The 22,173-nt window shown below is 44.8% G+C and overlaps 2 pseudogenes; one reads left to right on the top strand and one right to left on the bottom strand.

Moving 5' to 3' along the window:
* The window catches only part of LOC139025328 (uncharacterized), a 12,905-nt pseudogene extending 11,081 nt beyond the window's left edge, over positions 1 to 1,824 (bottom strand).
* Positions 1,825 to 19,431: 17,607 nt separating this feature from the next.
* LOC112074150 (sialoadhesin-like) overlaps positions 19,432 to 22,173 on the top strand; it is a 37,873-nt pseudogene continuing 35,131 nt past the window's right edge.

The following is a 22,173-nucleotide window of genomic DNA, read 5'->3' as shown; positions in this document are numbered from 1 at the left end:
TCAAACTGAACACTTTGCCCCTAAAGGTGTAAAACATGTTTCCCAATCCGAAACAGTTCAAAACAGTTTGTGTATATATTATGGTGGAATTGTGTGACCTTTTTGTTCGTTTTGAAACACAAATGTTTTCTTGAGGCAAGCCGAAGTTCAGCAGCATTTTTCACCTGAGAAATACTGCACCAAACAACTTAGTTAGATGTAAAATTGCATGACTAAGACCTTTTCGGTATGAAGGTAAAAATGAATGATAGATTTACTGAGTTATCAGATTCATTCAGATTATTGATAGGAAGTTTACTGGCTACGGCGTCTCAAGAGTGACAAACAGTAATATAACCGAGCGAAGGTCTTTTAAAAGTAGAGTTTCATCATATTTTGGTCACTGAGAATAAAGCACGTGGCTAGCTAGTTAGCCACAGCCTGTTCTAACATTTCACAATAGACTGTAATCACTAGTTATTACTTCTAAACAAAATATAATTTTTGGTGGTTTGTTGTTTGGTTTACTGTTTGAACAGTTGAAGAGATTATATTTGGTTATCAATGCAAAATAAGATACTTTGATGAATAACCTATATAGCTTATAGATCAGATGAAGGAACCATGTGACAGCACTGCCCCCACAGCTGCAGAAGGAAGGATAAGGCGTCTCAATTTTCAGGTAGTAAAAAAGTATGTTGAGTACTGGAGCGTATTACATGGAGCCGCCCCTTTTGAGACGAAAAACAGCTTGTAGTAAGCTTTAGAGGGAATATTGGTAGTGACTATGTTGTTACTAGATAACAACCCAAAGAGACTACTGGGAAGAAGCTACCAAGGGCACCCAGTTGGCACAGGGGTGGACAACTCCATGATTTTTGGAGTCAACTCTGAGTCCCGTTGAAGGAGTCAACTCATGCTCGTCTCCCAATATACGTTGAAATGGAGTCCTACTAGGAAGACACATTTTGCATTCTAGAGAGGACTGGCATGAGCATGATGCTTCCCAATCGGTGTAGAGAGTGTGCTGCATCATCCCACGGCTGCGCACTGAAATATTCTTGTTCTTACACATCACCTTCTATATTCAAACAAAATAGGCTTTCTATTAGTTTATTTACATTTTTAATCCCAGCCCCTGTCCCCACAGGAGGCATTTTGCCTCTTGCTAGGCCATCATTGTCATTGTATAATATTTCAACCAGACGGTAACCTATTCAATACTACAGAGATGACTTTACGAGGTATTGACAAATAAACTTTGGTTTATTGCAAGACAAGACATTGCGAGATACTGATTACCAAGATATAGCCTGTGCGCATGGTTCCGAGTGTCTGTCTGCCTGCCCCTCCTCTCTCTCCCTCGCTGGCTCTCCTGTTCTTTCTAAATCTCTTCTCTATGAAAGATGTATGTGTTCTGTSTTCAGTTTATTGCTTAAAGAATWGCCTACTCAATGACTGCCCCTACTTTAGTTAACTTGTGAAATAAAGCATTGCGAGATACAGCTTCTGATGCATGGATGGGATGCATGGTTTTGACTGCCTGGTGGATGCGAGACWTTGTGTTCTCGGAAGTAACCTATGGCAACTACTCAGTGTTATCCTTTGCAAAAAATACTGAAGCTTTTGAGTGGATTCCTTGTGGAATGGAAGCTTGACACCGGGAGTCAACGGGCAACTAGCTGAGGAATCAATTATTTTAGAGTCAACTCTCCACCACTAGCAAAGGATGCCCACACGATAAAAATTCGGACTAAATTAAGAAATAAAACATCTTAGCATCTTTTCATCACTTTTAACTTACATCTGCTCCTGGAGATGGTTTGTTTCAGTTCTGCAGTCAGAGGAATAGAGAAGACGAAAGAGAAAGATGTGTGTTGCAGGTCTTATAGTGGAAGAGCCCAGCATTCTCCTCCCACCTCACCACTCCAGTACTATACACCCCCTCTCACCTCTCACCAAGTCAGTTGATTTTAGAGAAGAGAGAGAGCTCAATAGAGGTCATATAATGATTAATATATTGAAAAGGAATACGCTTTATTAGTGAGTCAACAAGGTCAGACATGTTTAAATGSGTGTAGGCAAGAAGTGTATAGACTCATGTAACAGGTGGTGACATAGAACGTGTGATTAAAAAMATATMATTTACTACTGAAACTACAAAGGCCAACAACAAAACAACGAWAGTTTTGTGGTTAYCACATTCTCAAAAAACATAAGGATTTATGTACATTTGACAAAAGTAASAGATYCATATCAAATGACCATGCTACGTTTATCGRATGCATCWATAAACTACCATGARATAATATCAGTCTAGGCACATATTCCTGTTTTTCCAAATMTCTTGGGTACAATTTGTGAACCAAGATCCAAGTCAGCTAAAGGAGTGCCTGGGTAAATACTGCTGGTGGTGAGAATACAGGCCTATTCTGTGAAATCAGCTGACCAAAGAAAGGGAGGGGCTTCAGAGGGATGGACAGGGTGGAACGAGCATGTTTCCTTGAGTTAATGTAACTTTATTTCAATTGTTTATGATCCTGTGCTTTATTTCTAAGTCAAGTACCTTAGTGCTGCACAATAATCAGCTCCTGTCACAATAATTAGCTTTCAGAGAAAAGAGACACTTTATTGATCATGCACCTTACTGCTTCAGCCCAGTACACATCCTGTCACAAAGTCAGCTGATTTCAGAGAAAAGAGACACTTTATTCAGCAGTAACCGTGTGTATATACAGTTGAAGTCGGAAGTTTACATACACCTTTGCCAAATACATTTCAACTCAGTTTCACAATTCCTGACATTTAATTTAAAAAAATCAAAAAATCCTTGTCTTAGATCAGTTAGGATCACCACTTTATATTAAGAATGTGAAATGTCAGAATAATAGTAGAGAGAATGATTTATTTCAGCTTTTATNCAGGTCCGCTGGGTTCATCGCTGGCCGGATCGTTCTGTCAGGGTTTACCAAAATTGGACCCAGAAGCAGACCAGGACAAGGTGAGTATGAAGATGGTGAGTATTTATTAATAAATTAGAACGTGGAGGTAGATAGTTCCAGGTGGCGGAGCGGGCAGCGGAGGTGTGTTGATGGGAGTGGATAGGCAGATCCAAGGGATAAACAAAAACTGGCGACGAGCAGACAGGGATGGGATATGGGTTCCGGGTGAATGGCTGTAGACAGAACAAACGGAGGTAAGTTAAAGGCAAGCAAGACGTACAAAACAACAAAACAAAACAAAACAAAACAAACTCTATCAACTGGAGGCTGGTTCGTGGGCACAACATACTGTTCATGGCTAACGATCCGGCAGGGAATGGATGTCAGGTCCGGGCTTAAGAAGAGGAGAGATGATGATCAGGACCAGGTGTGCAGATAGCTGATGGGATACAGGTGCGGGTAATCAGAACTCTCCCAACTGGCTACATTGCCCGGCAACCAGTTCCAGGACGCCGGAAAAAACACTCCAGGACAGAACACAGGCAAAAAAACAGACTCAGGAAACGGGATTCGTGACACGCGCCCCGTGAAATGATTCCACCGCCGTAGCGATGAGAGGTAGTAGGTAACTAAACCCCACTGTGATGGAATTTAGACCTCTATAATCAATGTACGGACGCAGACCTCCCTCCTTCTTCTTCACAAAAAAGGAGCGCTAGGAGACGGGTGACGTGGAGGCCGAATGTACCCCTGCCCCAGCGATTCAGTGACATATGTCTCCATAGCCACTGTCTCCTCCTGGGACAATGGGTACACGTGACTCCTAGGAAGTGCAGCGTTCTCAAGGAGGTTTATCGCGCAGTCCCCTCGACGATGGGGTGGTAATTGGGTCTTCTTACAGAAGGCGATAGCCAAATCGGCATATTCAGAGGGAATGCGCACAGTGGAAACCTGGTCTGGACTCTCCACCGTAGTCGCACCTACGGAAACTCCTATACACCTGCCTGAACACTTCTCTGACCACCCTCGAAGAGCCCCCTGTCTCCATGAAATCACCGGGTTCTGATGAGCTAGCCAAGGAATTCCCAGTACCACAGGAAACGCAGGTGAATCGATAAGGAATAGACTAATCCGCTCCTTATGACCCCCCTGCGTTACCATGTTGTGGCCTCCATGACCAGCCTTGACCCTAATGGTCGGCTATCTAAGGAGTGTACGGGGAAAGGTTGGTCTAACGACACCAGGGGAATCCCTAGCCTTAGCGCGAGCCCATGATTCATGAAATTCCCAGCTGAGCCTGAATCGACTAGTTCCTCATGCTGTGGAGAGGGAGAAAACCCAGGGAAAGAGGTTAGCACAAACATATGGCCGACAGGAAGCTCTGGGTGTGTCTGGTGCGGACTCACCTGGGGTGAATGAGTAGTGCTCCGCCTGCCCTTTCGACTCCCAGACGAGCTCCTCCAGCACCGGTCGGCCGTGTGTCCTCGCCGACCACAACTGGTGCAGGAGGAAACTCTTCCTCCGGTCCCCCTCGATGCAGCCCCTCCTAACTCCATGGGGATGGGAGCAGGAAGGCTTGGGGGTGGAATCAACAGGGCCCGTTCCGGACGCCCGCGGGCAACCAGCAGGTTGTCCAGACGAATGGACATGTCGATCAGTTCATCCAATGAGATGGTGGTGTCCCGACACGCTAGCTCCCTGCGGACGTCCTCCCTGAGGCTACAACGGAAGTGGTCCATCAAAGTCCTGTTGTTCTACCCCGCTCCTGCGGCCAAGGTCCGGAACTCCAGGGCAAAGTCCTGCGCGCTCCTCGTCTCCTGTCGCAGGTGGAACAGCCGTTCATCCACCGCTTGGCCCTCCGGTGGGTGATCGAACACAGCCCGGAATCGGCGGGTGAACTCGGGGTAGTGATCCCTCGCCGAGTCTGGGCCATTCCACACTACGTTGGCCCACTCCAGGGCTCGCCCCATCAGACAGGAGACGAGGACACTCACGCTCTCCTCCCCTGAGGGAGTCGGACAGTTGGTAGCTAGATATAATTCCAGTTGGAGGAGAAACTCCTGACACCTAGCCGCCGTCCCATCGTACTCCCTGGGGAGCGCCAGATGCAGGGCACCGGATCCGGATGCTGAAGCAGGGGTAGGTGGTGCTGGTGGAGGGGGCGCTGGAGATGAGGTGGGAAGGCCACTCCTCTCCCATCGGTCCGTCCTCTCCATCATCTGATCCATTGCAGACCCAATCCGGTGAAGAATGGAGGTGTGATGGAGGACCCTCTCCTCCATCGATGGGAGAGGAGGTGTGGCTGCTCCTGTTGATTCCATGTCAAGGTGCGGGATTCTGTCACGGCTGACTAGGTGTGTAGGTAGGAATCAGGTGCAGAGAGCAGAGAGTTCCAGGGGAAAAATGCACTTTATTCCGGCACCAAAAATGGTAAGGGCGCAAAACACAGGGCGCAAAACACTGACCAACCCAAATACAGGGTAAACACGGTCCGGAGCACAACAACACCTACGACACAAACGTGAAGACAAAATAATCCCGCACAACAAAGGGAGGGTTCCACACGCTCAAATAGGGAAGCAAATCAAGAAAACACAAATCGGAACAGGTGCAACTAATAAGACAAAACGAACAGAAAAGGGAAAAGGGCTCGGTGGCGGCTAGTAGGCCGGTGACGACGACCGCTGAGCACTGCCCGAACAGGCGGGGGAGCCAACTTCGGCGGGAGTCGTGACATGTAGAGGTTAACCCAGGCCCTGTGTGTCCCCAGGCACTCAAATTTGTTGACTTCTGTAACCGGAAAAGCCTTGGGTTCATGCATGTTAACATCAGAAGCCTCCTCCCTAAGTTTGATTTATTCACTGCATTAGCACACTCCGCCAACCCTGATGTCCTAGCCGTGTCTGAATCCTGGCTAAGAAAGGCCACCAAAAATGCAGAAATTTCCATCCCCAATTACAACATTTTCCGTCAAGAACTGCTAAAGGGGGCGGAGTTGCAATCTGCTGTAGAGATAGCCTGCAGAGATCTGTCCTACTATCCAGGTACATGCCCAAACAGTGCGAGCTACTACTTTTAAGAATCCATCTTTACAGAAATAAGTCTCTTACTATTGCCGCTTGTTATAGACCCCCTCAGCTCCCAGCTGTGCCCTGGACACCATATGTGAATTGATTGCAAATTGATTGCCCCCCATCTATCGTCAGAGTTCGTACTGTTAGGTGNTTTATCATTCAGCCCATAGTAACAGCCAATGTGTGGTGTTCAATGTAGGCCTATATTCCAAGAGACTATTGAAAAAAACATGCAGGGCTTGACATCTATCCAAGATGGCGTAGCAGCAAGACGTGTTTGTTTTTGTCCCGTATAAATATTCAGCGTTTTTCGTTTTTTCTGTATATGTTTCAATCTCTTTTTCCATTTTTGAATTAAATATACCTTCCTGCAACCCGCCTCACCCAACGTGGTACGGACCTGCTATTTTCCTTTTAACCTTATAACCGGAACCTCCATCAGAAGCTTGCCTTCAGAAGCCAGCCAGCTAAATAGCTACTAGCTATTTAGTCACTGTTAGCCACTGCTAGCAGTCTTTACCTTTAGCACAGACAGCAGCTGCTTTAGCCCGGATAATATCCGCTAGTCTGCACAGCGCGATATCAGCCCGGAGCATATCGGACTGCTTTTTTTCACACTACATCACCGGAATCCTGCCGCAAGCTCTGGACTATTACACCGGATCAACGCAGCTAGCTAGCTGCTACCAAATTGCTATCGTGGCTAAAGCCCTTGTCCAGAAGCAAGCACCAGTTAGCCTCGAGCTAGGCCCATTCCCCCGGCTAGCAAACAAAGTACACCAATTGCAACATCTCTCTTGCCAATTGGCCTGGACCGTTTGTCGACACGGAGCCACGCCGATCCATCACAACTGGTCTGCTGATGTATTTCGGCCGATGTGCTCTCAACCGGCCTATGCGTCGTTGATGTCGGTGAGGACCCAGCTACTAGCCCCGGCCTGCTAGCCCTCTGAGTGCCGTGTCTCCCGCTCTCCTAGCATAGTGACAACTCCAGAGCGACTCCCTGTTTCGTCCATTGCTGCTTATTGGACCCTATGATCACTCGACTTCACAGCTGATGCCTACTGGATTGTTCATTAACACGGTTCTTAATTTTGTTTATCTGTCAGCCCCAGCCTCAAACTCAGGTCCTGTGTGTAGCTAACTGACCCTCTCTGCCTATTCATCGCCATTTACCCGTTGTTGTTGTCTTAGCTGTTTACCCATTGTCTTAGCCCTCCCAATCAACACCTGTGATTGCTTTACGCCTCCCTCTAATGTCAATATGCCTTGTATACTGTTGTTACGGGTAGCTCTCATTGTTTTGTTTCACTGCGGAGCCCCTAGTCCCGCTCTACATGCCTCGGTTAGCTCCCTTGCCCCACCCCCCACATATGCGGAGACCGCACCTAGCTTAACTGGAGCTTCCAGAGATGCAGCATCTCTCATCGTCACCCAATGCCTAGGTTTACCTCCACTGTACTCGCACCCTACCAAGCCCTTGTCTGTGCATTATGCCCTGAATCTATCCTACCACGCCCAGAAGTCTGCTCCTTTTACTCTCTGTTTCGAACGCACTAGACGACCAGTTCTTATAGCCTTTAGCCGTACCCTTATCCTCCTCCTCTGTTCCTCTGGTGATGTAGTGTCACGGCTGACTAGGTGTGTAGGTAGGAATCAGGTGCAGAGAGCAGAGAGTTCCAGGGGAAAAATTCACTTTATTCCGGCACCAATAATGTTAATGCCCAAAACACAGGGCGCACACATCGGAACAGGTGCAACTAATAAGACAAAACTAACAGAAAAGGGAAAAAGGATCGGTGGCGGCTGGTAGGCCGGTGACGGCGACCGCCGAGCACCGCCCGAACAGGCGGGGGAGCCAACTTCGGCAGGAGTCGTGACATGTAGAGGTTAACCCAGGCCCTGTGTGTCCCCAGGCACTCAAATTTTTTGACTTCTGTAACCGGAAAAGCCTTGGGTTCATGCATGTTAACATCAGAAGCCTTCTCCCTAAGTTTGATTTATTCACTGCATTAGCACACTCCGCCAACCCTGATGTCCTAGCCGTGTCTGAATCCTGGCTTAGAAAGGCCACCAAAAATGCAGAAATTTCCATCCCCAATTACAACATTTTCCGTCAAGATAGAACTGCTAAAGGGGGCGGAGTTGCAATCTACTGTAGAGATAGCCTGCAGAGATCTGTCCTACTATCCAGGTATATGCCCAAACAGTTCGAGCTACTACTTTTAAGAATCCATCTCTACAGAAATAAGTATCTCACTATTGCCGCTTGTTATAGATCCCCCTCAGCTCCCAGCTGTGCCCTGGACACCATATGTGAATTGATTGCAAATTGATTGCCCCCCATCTATCGTCAGAGTTCGTACTGTTAGGTGACCTAAACTGGGATATGCTTAACARCCCGGCCYTCCTACAATCTAAGCTAGATGCCRTCAATCTCACACAAATRATCAAGGAACCTACCAGGTACAACCCCAAATCCGTAAACATGGGCACCCTCATAGATATTCCTGACCAACTTGCCCTCTAAATACACCTCTGCTGTTTTCAACCAGGATCTCAGTGATCACTGCCTCGTTTCCTGCGTCCTTTATGGGTCCGCGGTCAAACGACCACCCCTCATCACTGTCAAACGCTCCCTAACAAACTTCTGCGAGCAGGCCATTCTAATCAACCTGGCCCGGGTATCCTGGAAGGATATTGACCTCATCCCATCAGTAGAGGATGCCTGGTTGTTCTTCAGAAGTGCCTTCCTCACCATCTTAAATAAGCACGTCCCTTTCAAAAAATTCTGAACTAAGAACAGATATAGCCCTTGGTTCACTCCAGACTTGACTGCCCTTGACCAGCACAGAAACATCCTGTGGCGCACTGCACTAGCTTCGAATAGTCCCCGCGATATGCAACTTTTCAGGGAAGTCAGGAACCAATATACACAGTCAGTTAGGAAGGCAAAGGCTAGCTTTTTCAAACAGAAATTTGCATCCTGCAGTACTAATTCCAAAAAGTTTTGGGGCACTGAAAGTCCATGGAGAATAAGAGCACCTCCTCTCAGCTGCCCACTGCACTGAGGCTAGGAAACACTGTCACCACTGATAAATCCATGATAATCGAGAATTTCAATAAGCATTTCTCTACGGCTGGCCTCGCTTTCCACCTGGCTACCCCGGCCAACAGCTCTGCACCCTCCGCAGCAACTGGCCCAAGCCTCCCCGCTTCTCCTTTACCTAAATCCAGACAGCTGATGTCCTGAAAGAGCTGCAGAATCTGGATCCCTGCAATTCAGCCGGTGCTTGACAATCTGGACCCTCTCTTCCTAAAATGATCCGCCGCCATTGTCGCAACCCCTAATACCAGTCTGTTCAACCAGCGGCAGCGGTCAACCCACCAGCGGCAGCGGTCAACCCCCTCTTCAAAGGGGGAGACACTCTAGACCCAAACTTTTACAGACTTATATCCATCCTGCCATGCATTTCTAAAGTCTTTGATAGCCGAGTGATAAAAACAGATCACCGACCATCTCGAATCCGACCGTACCTTCTCCGCTATGCAATCCGGTTTCTGAGCTGGTCATGGGTGTACCTCAGCCACGCTCAAGGTCCTAAACGATATCATAACCACCATTGATAAAAAACAGTACTGTGCAAKCGTCTTCATCGACCTGGCCAAGGCTTTCGACTCTGTCAATTACCGTATTCTTATCGGCAGACTCAACAGCCTTGGTTTCTCTAACGACTGCCTCGCTTGGTTCACTAACTACTTCTCAGATAGAGTACAGTGTGTCAAATCGGAGGGCATGTTGTCCGGACCTCTGGCAGTCTCTATGGGGGTGCCACAGGATTCAATTCTCGAGCTGACTCTTTTGTCTGTATATATCAATGATGTTGCTCTTGCTGCGGGTCAATCGTTGATCCACSTCTACGCAGACGACACCATTCTGTATACATCTGGCCCTTCTTTGGACACTGTGTTAACAAACCTCCAAACAAGCTTCGATGCTTCAACTGCTCTTAAACACTAGTAAAACTAAATGCATTCTCTTCAACCGATCGCTGCCATCACCTGCCCGCCCACCTAGCATCACTACTCTGGACGGTTCTGACTTAAAAAATGTGGACAACTATAAATACCTGGCTAGACTGTAAACTCTCCTTCCAGACTCATATTAAGCATCTCCAACCCAAAATTAAATCTACAATCGGCTTCCTATTTCGCAACAAAGCCTCCTTCACTCATGCTGCCAAAAATACCCTCTTAAAACTGACTATCCTGCTGATCCTTGACTTCGGCGATGTCATTTACAAAATAGCCTCCGACACTCAGCAAATTGGATGCAGTCTATCACAGTGCCATCTGTTTTGTCACCAAAGCCCAGTATACTACCCACCATTGCGACCTGTATGCTCTCGTTGGCTGGTCCTCGCTACATATTCGCCGCCAAACCCACTGGCTCCAGGTCATCTATAAGTCTTTGCTAGGTAAAGCTCCACCTTATCTCAGCTCACTGGTCACCATATCAACACCCACCCATAGCACGCGCTCCAGTAGGTATATTTCACAGGTCATCCCCAAAGCCAACACCTCTTCTGGCCGTCTTTCCTTCCAGTTCTGTTCTCTGCTGCCAATGTCTGGAACGAATTGCAAAAATCACTGAAGTTGGAGATACTTATATCTCCCTCAATAACTTCAAGCATTGGCTGTAAGAGCAGCTTAACGATCGCTGCAGCTGTACACAGCCCATCTGTAAATAGCCCATCCAACCTACTACCTACCTCTTCCCCATATTTGTTTTTAGGTATTTTTCTGCTCTTTTGCACACCAGTATTTCCACTTGCACAACCTCATCTGCACATCATTCCAGTGTTAATTGCTAAATTGTAATTACTTCGCCACTATGGCCTATTTATTGCCTTACCTCCTTACTTAATTTGCACACACTGTATACAGATTTTCTATTGTGTTATTGACTGTACGTTTGTTTATCCCATGTGTAACTCTGTGTTGTTGTTTTTGTCGCACTGCTTTGCTTTATCTTGGCCAGGTCGCAGTTGTGAATGAGAACTTGTTCTCAACTGGCCTACCTGGTTAAATAACGGTTAAATAAAAAATATTGTAAATTAATAAACTTAATCTGTTCATCCACTTGTCCTTCAGACAAGGAGGTMACTGTACATGTTTTTGTGCTGTTTGATGTAAGAAAGAACTTTAAAAAATAAAATGTATTATTATTCCCATACCATTATTACATTGAATCTGACAAATTATGCTACCCTCTGCCTTTTGGCCACTTAGTTTTTTCAAGCCTGTCTCAAAATGCAACACTGCCCCTTTAAGATATAAAAAACTCTTTACTTGACTCACTTTTCAAAGATGGCTAGAAATGTACACATTGTGTGCTCTTGTAGAAATCAATCACTCCCACAATGCTGATTTCAAATTAGCTATAACTGAGCTAATAACTCACTAACTAGAAAATACTATGAACACCCGTGGCTACATGCAGCTCTAGCTTTGATCTCACAACAAGTGCATCTACTCATGTCCTAATGCTGTAAAACTGTCCAGTGCAAAGTGAACGGCACAAATCCATTTATTTTAATGGTCTATTTGCATATAGGCCTACTGCAGTTCTGATTGGTTTTGGAGCTCCAGTGTTTTACGGTGAAGTTCTACAGGGGAGTGGGGAATGTGTACTGTAATACAGCAATAATACAGTAGGAATACAGTAGAGGTTCACCTGTTCAGAGTCTTTAGTTGTGTCTGAGGAGGGGATCAGTGTTGTCTTGTCCTCATCCAGTGTTCTTCAAGAACATAAAGAAACAAAGGGCCAGGTGATTCACAGAGCATCCATAACTGTGAAACTGAAACTACAACATGACTTTTGAATTTGTATTTCTATACATGAGAGCACTTCTTTTAAATTGTTCCCAGCCAGTTGTTTTCTATGTCTAAATCCCAAATGTCTCCCTAATCCTTATGTTGTGCACTACTTTTGAACAGAGCCTTATAGACCCCAAAGTYATGTACTATATAGGGAATATGCTGCCATTTGGGACACGTCCTACATCTCCCTTTCTCCCTAGTGAGTCACCTGAAAACATGCTCTCCTAGTCTAGTACACACATTCCATCAACATGAACTGACTCTGTACACTTTTATATGCGTGAGAGCATGTCCATAGTCACTAAGACGAAACTAAATCAAATGGGCTGAAACAGGGAGGGACTWTCTCAACTTGTCCAACAAGACATGCTTGTTTTCCATTGCAAAACATTTGGCTAAGTTCAAGTACATGCCATGCGCCTGATTGATACAAAACGTTTTCCTATGGTGTATAACGTTTTGCTACGGTGCACATTATTTTGCTATGGTGTGCACTAATGAATACAAGCTAGCTCCTTTTGGTTGTTAGGTCTAGTAATTGATTACCACATCTCCCTCATAGTCACATGTTCTACTCCAGTACATTTATCTTCACACTAAAAATAATATGATAGTCAGAGAGAGAAAGCTCTTCTAGCTGTGACTTTTACTAGGCTAAGGAGTATACACACAGTAATGAGGAGATCAAACGCACTGGGGTATATCTCAATTGTAATTCCTTGATTCCTCACATCCTCATCTCCTCCTCAAAGCACATTGGTGCAGAAGATCTAAGGTTCTTCCCCTCTCTCGTCTCCCATGCGTTTTGTGAAGGAGGCAGGGAGAGAGGACACAAGGAGTCAAGATCAGTTTGTTTCCTCAGATAGTGGATTTTAAACACCATACATTTTCAAAGATTTCATTAAAAACTTTGTTATTGAACTTTGTACTTTGTTATTGAATATCTAGTCAAGAGAATAGCAATGCTGTTTGTTGTTTGGTAAACAGCGCCATCAGATGGACAGGTTAATGATGGTTGAAAGATCAAATCATTGTGAACAATAAATGTATAGAGTAAAAGTGTAGAATAAATCATCACATACAGTACCAGTCAAAAGTTTGGACACCTACTCATTCCAGGGTTTTTCTTTTGATTTTACTATGTTCTACATTGTAGAATAATCATCATGTCCAATCATTTGAATTTACCACAATCAAAAGGAGACCCTTTTAAAAATTATAAGCTAGAGAATTTCAGTGCGACCCTCTCGCATACTCTTTTACCCTCTAACTATCCCTCTGCTATACCTCCCATCTCCCCCATCTCTCACTTTAATKTAAAATTAACTGGATTATTTCTGGATTATAACAACCAATCAAGATGTAGAAACATCTCAAGGATGATCAATGGAAACAAGATGCACCTGAGGCCAATTTCGAGTCTCATAGCAAAGGATCTGAATACTAATGTGAATAAGGAATTTCTGTTTTTAAATTTTTAATACATTTACAAATATTTCAAAAAARAATTCTGTGATATTGTGAAAGATGAACGGAGCAAAATACAGAGAGATCCGTGATGAAATCCTTCTCCAGAGCACTTAGGACCTCAGACAGGGGCGAAGGTCCACCTTCCAAAGGCACAACGACCCTAAGCACAACGACCCACAACGACCCTAAGCACAACGACCCACAACGACCCTAAGCACAACGACCCTAAGCACACAGCCAAGACAATGCAAGAGTGGCTTCGAGACAAGTCTCTGAATGTCCTTGAGTGCGCCAACCAGAGCCCGAACTTGAATCTGATCGAACATCTCTGGAGAGATGCTTCAACAAAGTACTAAGTAAAGCGTCTGAATACTTATGTAAATGTGATATAGACCTAAATGTACAGTACTAGTGAAAAGTTTGGACACATCTATTCATTCCAGGGTTTTTCCTAATTTTTACTATATTCTACATTGTAGAATAATAGTGAAGACATCAAAAGTATGACATAAATGGTGGTGTAGTCATGGTGTAGTCATGGCCCTGTCTGATGCTAGAACCTTTGTGGGCGTGGAAGTATATGTGTGTGAAATAGGTCTGTAACTTCTCACTTAATCTGACCTGACCTCGTGCCAAATTCCTCACTCCTCTCTATCCACAGCTGTCCTTCCTTCTCAGTGACTGAACCCAGACTGTTGCCCTTTGCCTCCCTCCTTAGGAGGCATGGTATTTACCAATAAAATGTTTGACAAAATGTACACTTTCCGCTCTCTCTCGTCTCAGTCAGTAACTGTCCATACACCTAGTTCTTAACCACTCTCCATTGACCCCAACATATACATTCTTTATACATGTACAGTAATCAATAAGTTATAGTCTGGTAACATGAATAAGTATTTTTCAAGCTTTTTCAAGAATCCAAAACTATGTACTTTCAATATTATTACATATTTTGCAGCGTATATTAACATTTTGTTATTACAATGTTGTTATAAGGAAACATATTGTAATTACAATGTTTCTTCACAGGAAAAGGGAACTTAATGTAAAGTGAAACACATTGTTACTTACTCAAGTAATTAATATGCAGTTAATATGTTACAACGTGTTTTTGACTGTAGTAGGTGACATTTGGTAATAGACTTTCTTGGGGGTTGGTGTATAGCCTGTTGATCAGACAGTGATACGTTTGGACGTAATGGAATCCAGAGTCAATCTAGGACAACATTGTTACATCACTTTAAATTGTAATTACTATGTACTTACAATATTAGTAAATATTTTTCAGGGTATATAAAAATGTCAGTTATTACAATCATGTAATAAAGAAAAGTATTGTAATTACAATGTTTCTACACAGGAACAAGCAACTTAKAAATAATGCATTWTATTTACTTACGTAATTAATATGTTACAACGTGTTTTTGACTGTAGTAGGTGAAGTTTGGTAATACACTGAGGGTTGGTGTATAACTTGTTGTTCGGACAGTGATATATTTGGATGCAATGGAATCCAGTCTCCTGTTTCATGTGATATCAACATTTTTTAAGTGGAGTGACCCAAAAAATACTGATAGCAGCAAAACATGTTTATAACTCTGTTAAAAGAATGAAACAAATTAATTTGCTGTAAGATCATAGATCCAAAGATATCGTATTGGTTAACGGGACCGACAACATCCTGTGAAATTGGAGGGCGCGGAATTCAAATAAAAATCATATTATTAAACATTCATGAAAATACAAGTGTCTTACATCATTCAAAAGCTTAGAATCTTGTTAACCGAACTGCGTTGTTTGATTTACAATAGGCTTTACAGCGAAAGTATAGCATGCGATGTCTGAGGACAGCGCCCCACATCAACATATTTTTCAACCAGCATAGGAGTCACAAAATCACAAATAGCGGAAAAATAAATAACTTACTTTTGAAGATCTTCATCTGTTTCAAATCCCAATAGTCCCAGCTACAAGATGAATGGTCATTTTGTTCGATAAAGTCCTTCTTTATATCCCAAAAAGTCTGTTTAGTTGGGGCCATTGATTTCAGTAATCCACTCATTCAACATGCAGACAAAGGAATCCAAAAAGCTACCGGTAGACTTCGTCCAAACAAGGATTAATCCTTGGGTTTTCTAATATCTAAATAAACAATAATATTTAATACGGAAAGTAGTATGTTCAATAGGAAAGGAAAATAACAAAGAGCGCTCCCTCATTCACGCGCGCCAAAACACTACTTTTCTTATGGAGCTCTCTTCAGAAAAAATACAATTACTTGTTCGTTTTTCAAAAAACAAGCCTTAAACCTTGTATAAAGACTGTTGACATCTAGTGTAAGCTTTAGCAATAGTTTTGCATTTGAAGTGCCTGGGAGCTCCAAAAAAATTTATTAGGTTGGATTTTCTTCGGATTTTCGCCTGCTATATCAATTTTGTTATACTCACAGACATTATGTTAACAGTTTTAGAAACGTCAAAGTGTTTTATATCCAATGCTACCAATTATATGAATATCCTAGCTTCTGGGCCTGAGTAACAGGCAGTTTACTTTGGGCACTGTCACGTTCCTGACCTTATTTCCTTTGTTTAGTCTTTGTTTAGTTGGTCAGGACGTGAGCTGGGTGGGTATATTCTATGTGTTGTGTCTCATTGGTTTAGGTGTGTCTGATTGGCCTGATATGGTTCTCAATCAGAGGCAGGTGTTTTACGTTGTCTCTGATTGGGAACCATATTTAGGTAGGCTGTGTTCACTGTTTGTTTGTGGGTGATTGTTCCGGTTCGTTGCGTTCTTTGTTTTCACTAGGTTCACATGTTCAGGACTGTAGCGTCGTTGGTTTTGTTCTGTTTATTGTTTTTGTTCGTGTTTAATAAGTGTTCCAATAAATATGGAAACGTACCATGCTGCGATTTGGTCCTCCTCTCTTCCACCTAACGACGAGCGTTACAGGCACGTCAGACAGGCAGAAATTCTGAAAAAGGGACCCTATCCCAGAGAGGTTAARATAAATGAAAAGTTGAGATTCTGTTATTTTCGGCAAATTAGAGCTTGCAGGGGTTGCGTGCATTTAAAGGGCCGGWATTGACCGCTATTTAAATTGAGGTGGCAAAGTACCCGGCACCGGGTACTCCAGTCACCATTTCCTCTACGGGGTTGCATGCTAAGAGTGAAATTATTACAGCTGATATACTAATAGGATGTCTTTGAAGAGTTGAGAGAGTACTTCATTCTTATTTTATTTACCCAAACAGTACATCCACTCAATAAAATGGAGGTACTTCTTTAAACTTTTTGGGGGTCTGATTGCCCCTTAGCCTCCAGACCTTATTGTCTGTCACCCTCTTTCAATGTGTTGTGTGTGACATCCTGTGTGAGGATCCACGAAGTTGTTTGTGTGGTTGACTGTCTGGGGATTGTAACCCATCCTATTCAGAGACCTGACATACGCTCTTCAGCAGTCACTCAGAATGGTGGAACCTGTTCACAGTTTTCATTTTAAAACCTGTTAAGGCTGCAAGCCCGACACCGGGACACCTATGACAACATCCAGCTCAAGTGCAGGGTGCGAAATTCAAAATCTATTTCTTTAAAATATTTAACTTTCACACATTAACAAGTCCAATACAGCATTTGAAAGATAAACATCTTGTGAATCCAGCCAACATGTCCGATTTTTTWAATGTTTTACAGCGAAAACACCACGTATATTTATGTTAGCTCACCACCAAATACAAAAGAGGACAGACATTTTTCACAGCACCGGTAGCATGCAGGTAGCATGCACAAAGCCAACCTAACTAACCTAGAAACAACTCCCTCAGATGACAGTCCTATAACATGTTACACAATAAATCTATGTTTTGTTCAAAAAATGTGCATATTTGAGCTATAAATCAGTTTTACATTACTGCTACCATCATAGCTACAGTCAGAAATAGCACGGGAGTAGCCAGAGTAAATACAGACACCAACGTCAACTACCTAATTACACATCATAAAACATTTCAGAAAAATATATGGTGGATAGCAAATGAAAGACAAAGATCTTGTGAATACAGCCAATATTTCCGATTTTTTAAATGTTTTACAGCGAAAACACCACATATATTTATGTTAGCTCACCACCAAATACAAAAYACAGACAGACGCTTGACACCCAGGGGAAGGTGTATGACGTGTTTCTACAGTCCTAAGTGACATGCCCTTTTATAGACAAGCTCTTGAAGAGAGACCTCGCTTTTGGAAATCTCACTTCCGGATAGGAAATGGGCTGTAAAAAGAGTTCTGTTTCACTTAGAGACATAATTCAAACGGTTTTAGAYACTAGAGAGTGTTTTCTATCCAATAGTAATAATAATATGCATATTGTACGAGCAAGAATTGAGTACGAGGCCGTTGAAATGGCCACCTCTTTCCAGGTTACTCAGTGCTGCCCCTTCAGCCATAACAGGTTAAGAACTGCTCGCCGTCTGTTGTGTTTGACTTCCATCATCCCAAACACCCAACCCTGTCTTCTCCACGTTGACCTCATCCTTCCACGATTGTACTGAATGATAGGAACAACTGCATATCGTTATTTTGTGACAGGGAGTTGGCCAGTGGTTAGTCAAGCCTTGAAATGGCGGGGGWTCAGGAAATCCATGGGAACTAGCATAATGTCACTTATTACACAAGCTAAGGTCTYATGGGTGAAATTGTATAATGTTGAAACATGATCSTAGGAAACATCACTGATGTGTCCAAGAGCACAGAGATGTATTTATCAAATAATTCAGTATATGAAATGGGTGAGCCCTCTATTTTTGTTGGCCATATCAGTATATCTACTGAGGAGTACTTTAAAAAGGCAACAGATTACCATAAGTGAAATATATCAAGAAACTATCTCTCATTTTCCACTGAGCCCAATGGGGGCGTTGCAGGTCAGAGTGAGTTATAGGGAGCAAACACAGCAGTTACAACTGTATGTGGTGGCTGGAACTGCTCCCCCATTATTTGGCAGGGAATGGCTGTCCAACATATAGCTGAACTGGTGTAACTTGAAAATGATCCACARGTCCCAGCCGAAAGAGAAAGACACAGACCAAACACTGGAACACTTGCTGAAGAAATACGACACCGTTTTCAGTGATCAGATAGGAACAATAAAAGGCTTCACAGACAAACTCGTACTGAGAGATGATGCAACCCCAAAATTCTGCAAAGCCAGATCTGTTACATTCTCCCTGAGACCAAAGGTGGAAGCGGAAATCGATCGCTTGCAGGATACAGGGATCCTGACAAAAGTGGACAGAAGCGAATGGGGCACACCCGTTGTTCCTATTGTAAAGAAAGACGGGTCTGTTAGAATGTGCGGGGACTTCAAGTTAACTGTGAATTCTATGTTGCATGTCTGGATGACATCTTTGCTGCACTAGCTGGTGGGAAACACTTCAGTAAAACCGATCTGAAACAGGCTTACCTGCAGCTACCGGTTGAAAAGAGTTCCAAACAGTKCCTGACAATAAACACACACAAGGTCTATACAGGTGTAACTGCCTGGTTTTTGAAATTGCATCGGCCCCAGCCATTTGGCAACAAACTATTGACCAGATTTTGCAAGGAATCCCAGGATCCCAGTGTTTCCTGGATGACATGATTGTAACAGGATGCACAGCCAAAAAGCACCTGGCTAACCTGTAAGAGGTCCAGAGAAGACTGAAAGAGTATGGACTGCAGGCAACTTACAGAAGTGTGAGTTCTTCAAAGACAAGATTGTCTTCTGTAGACATGACATCGAACACAATGAATTGCACAAAACACAGGACAAAATCGAGGCAGTGGTACAGGCACCACGACTGCAAAATGTGACAGAAGTGAGATCTTTCACTGGACTGATCAATTACTACAGAAGATTCCTCCCAAACCTTTCAGCAGTACTCCAGCCATCACTTCTTTGGTTACTACATGATTCCATATGTGTTATATCATAGTTTTGATGTCTTCACTATTATTCTGTAGAAAATAGTAAAATAAAGACAAACCCTTTTGACTGGTACTGTATGTCAATAACTGTTCAGTGGTGGTTGTTGGTGAGAGTGGAGATGGACTCTATCCAAGGGATCTCTCAGCAGCAGAGACAGACACAGCAATGGTACAAAGAGGAATGGACATGGGAGGAAATCCTAGACGGGAAAGGACCCTGGGCAGAGCCAGAGGAGTGTCGCCGCCCCAAAGCGGAGCTGGAGGCAGCGAAAGCGGAGAGGAGGTATTATGAGGCGAAAGCAAGGCAGAGCGGCTGGAAGCCCGAGAGGCTCACCCAAAAATGTATTGGGGGGGGCTAAAGGGGAGTGTGGCGAAGCCGGGTAGGATACCTGAGCCAACTCCCCGGGCTTACCGTGGAGTGAGAGGGCGTCGTACTGGTCAGACACCGTGTTTTATGCGGAAGAGCGCACGGTGTCTCCTGTACGTGTGCATAGCCCGGTGCGGGTTATTTCACCTCCCCGCACTGGCCGGGCTAGATTGAGCATTGAGCCAAGTGCCATGAGCCGGCTCAACATATCTGGCCTCCAGTACGTCCTCGGGCCGGTGTACATGGCACCAGCCTTACGAATGGTGTCCCCGGTTCGCCAACACAGCCCAGTGCGGGTTATTCCACCTCCCCGCACTGGACGGGCTACGGGGAGCATTCAACCAGGTAAGGTTGGGCAGGCTCGGTGCTCAAGGGCCAGTACGCCTGCACGGTCCGGTATATCCGGCGCCACCTTCCCGCCCCAGCCCAGTACCACCAGTGCCTACACCACGCACCAGGCTTCCTGTGCGTCTCCAGAACTCTGTTCCTCCTCCACGCACTCTCCCTGTGGTGCGTGTCTCCAGCCCAGTACCTCCAGTTCCGGCACCACGCACCAAGCCTCCTGTGCGTCTCCAGAGCCCTGTACGCACTGTTCTTTCTCCCCGCACTCGCCCTGAGGTGCGTGCCCTCAGCCCGGTACCACCAGTGCCAGCACCACGTACCAGGCCTATAGTGCGCCTCGAGAGTCCAGTGTGCCCTGGTCCTGCTCCCCGCACTAGCCTTGAGGTGCGTGTCTCCAGTCCGGTACCACCAGTTCCGGCACCACGCACCATGCCTACTGTGCACCTCAGCAGGTCAGAGTCGGCCGTCTGCCCAACGCCGCCTGCACTGCTCGTCTGCCCAGCGCCGTCTGAGCTGTCAGTCTGCCCAGCGCCGTCTGAGCCATCCYTCTGCCCAGCGCCGTCTGAGCCATCCGTCTGCCCAGCGCCATCTGAGCCGCCCGTCTGTCCCGAGCAGTCAGAGCCGCCCGTCTGTTTATTTATTTATTTTACCTTTATTTAACTGTTCAGGGGCAGAACGACAGATTTGTACCTTGTCAGCTCGGGGATTTGAACTTGCAACCTTTCGGTTACTAGTCCAACGCTCTAACCACTAGGCTACCCTGCCGCCGTCTGTCCCGAGCCATTAGAGCCGCCCGTCAGTCAGGAGCTGCCAGAGCCGTCCGTCAGTCAGGAGCTGCCAGAGCCGCCAGCCAGTCAGGAGCTGCCAGAGCCGCCAGCCAGTCAGGAGCTGCCAAACTTCATGTTTGAACATAAAGGAAAACATTTCTATAGAGGTTTCATCTTTGTATCTGTGCCATTATGYTGTCTGTTACAACACYGGCAGCACATCTACATGTTAATGTTGCATGTGCCATAATCTACCAACTGTGTTACAGAGGACCACCATGTGGGTAGTGGACACTTCAGGAAAAAGTGTAGAGTATTGAGATGTATAGCCAACAGGGGGGGTTCCAACCCTCCAAGACCCCAAACGTTGACATCTATTTGACCAAAACACTACTACTACTATATACTACTCTACTGTACTGTACCCTACTGTACTGTACCCTACTGTACTGTACCCTACTGTACTGTACCCTCCTCTATTGTACTGTACCCTACTCTACTGTACTGTACCTTACTTTACTGTACTGTACTGTACTCTACTGTACTGTACCCTCCTCTACTTTACTGTACTCTACTGAACTGTACTCTACTCTATTGTACTGTACTGTACCCTAATCTACTGTGCTGTGCTCTACTACGCGCTCCGCACTTCAGCACTTGGTGGTCCCGTTCTGTGCGCTTGTGTGGCCTACCACATTGCAGCTGAGCCGTTGTTGCTCCTAGACGTTTCCACGTCACATTAACAGCACTTACAGTTGACTGGGTTAGCTCTAGCGTGGCAGAAATTTGACAAACTGACTTGTTAGAAAGGTGTCATCCTATGACGGTGTCACGTTGAAAGTCACTGAGCTCTTCAGTAAGGCCATTCTACTGCCAATGTTTGTCTATGGAGATTGCATGGCTGTGTGCTTGATTTAATACACATGTCAGCAACGGGTGTGACTGAAAAAGCAGAATCCACTCATTTGAAAGGGTGTCCACATACTTTTGCATATTTATGTGTCTAAAATAACAGTTACCGTACTACTTACTGAAGTCAAATCATACTTTGGAAAGATTGTTGCTCTMACTGCATTTGTCTTTATATAACTGTTTCCACAGCTCTGCCCACGGCCTCAGTGAAGATAGTCKCTCCACAGGGTCTCCTCTACCCTGGAGAGACAGTCACTCTGCAGTGTGACATATCAGACTACACAGACTGGACGTACCGCTGGTTCAGATACAACGAAGAGCTTCCCATTCAGACCATAAAAACCATCACCATCTCTCTCCCTGACCAGGCTGGTCAGTACAGGTGTGTTGGGACGAGGAGAGTTCGGCCCCAGAAGTCAAATCTCAGCTCAGCTCTCCCCATCATCATCACTGGTGAGCTCACTGTTTGTCTT

The sequence above is a fragment of the Salvelinus sp. IW2-2015 genome, unplaced genomic scaffold (genome assembly GCF_002910315.2).
Source record: "Salvelinus sp. IW2-2015 unplaced genomic scaffold, ASM291031v2 Un_scaffold2514, whole genome shotgun sequence".
Lineage (NCBI taxonomy): Eukaryota > Metazoa > Chordata > Actinopteri > Salmoniformes > Salmonidae > Salvelinus > Salvelinus sp. IW2-2015.
This window is presented reverse-complemented; position numbering and strand designations above follow the sequence as displayed.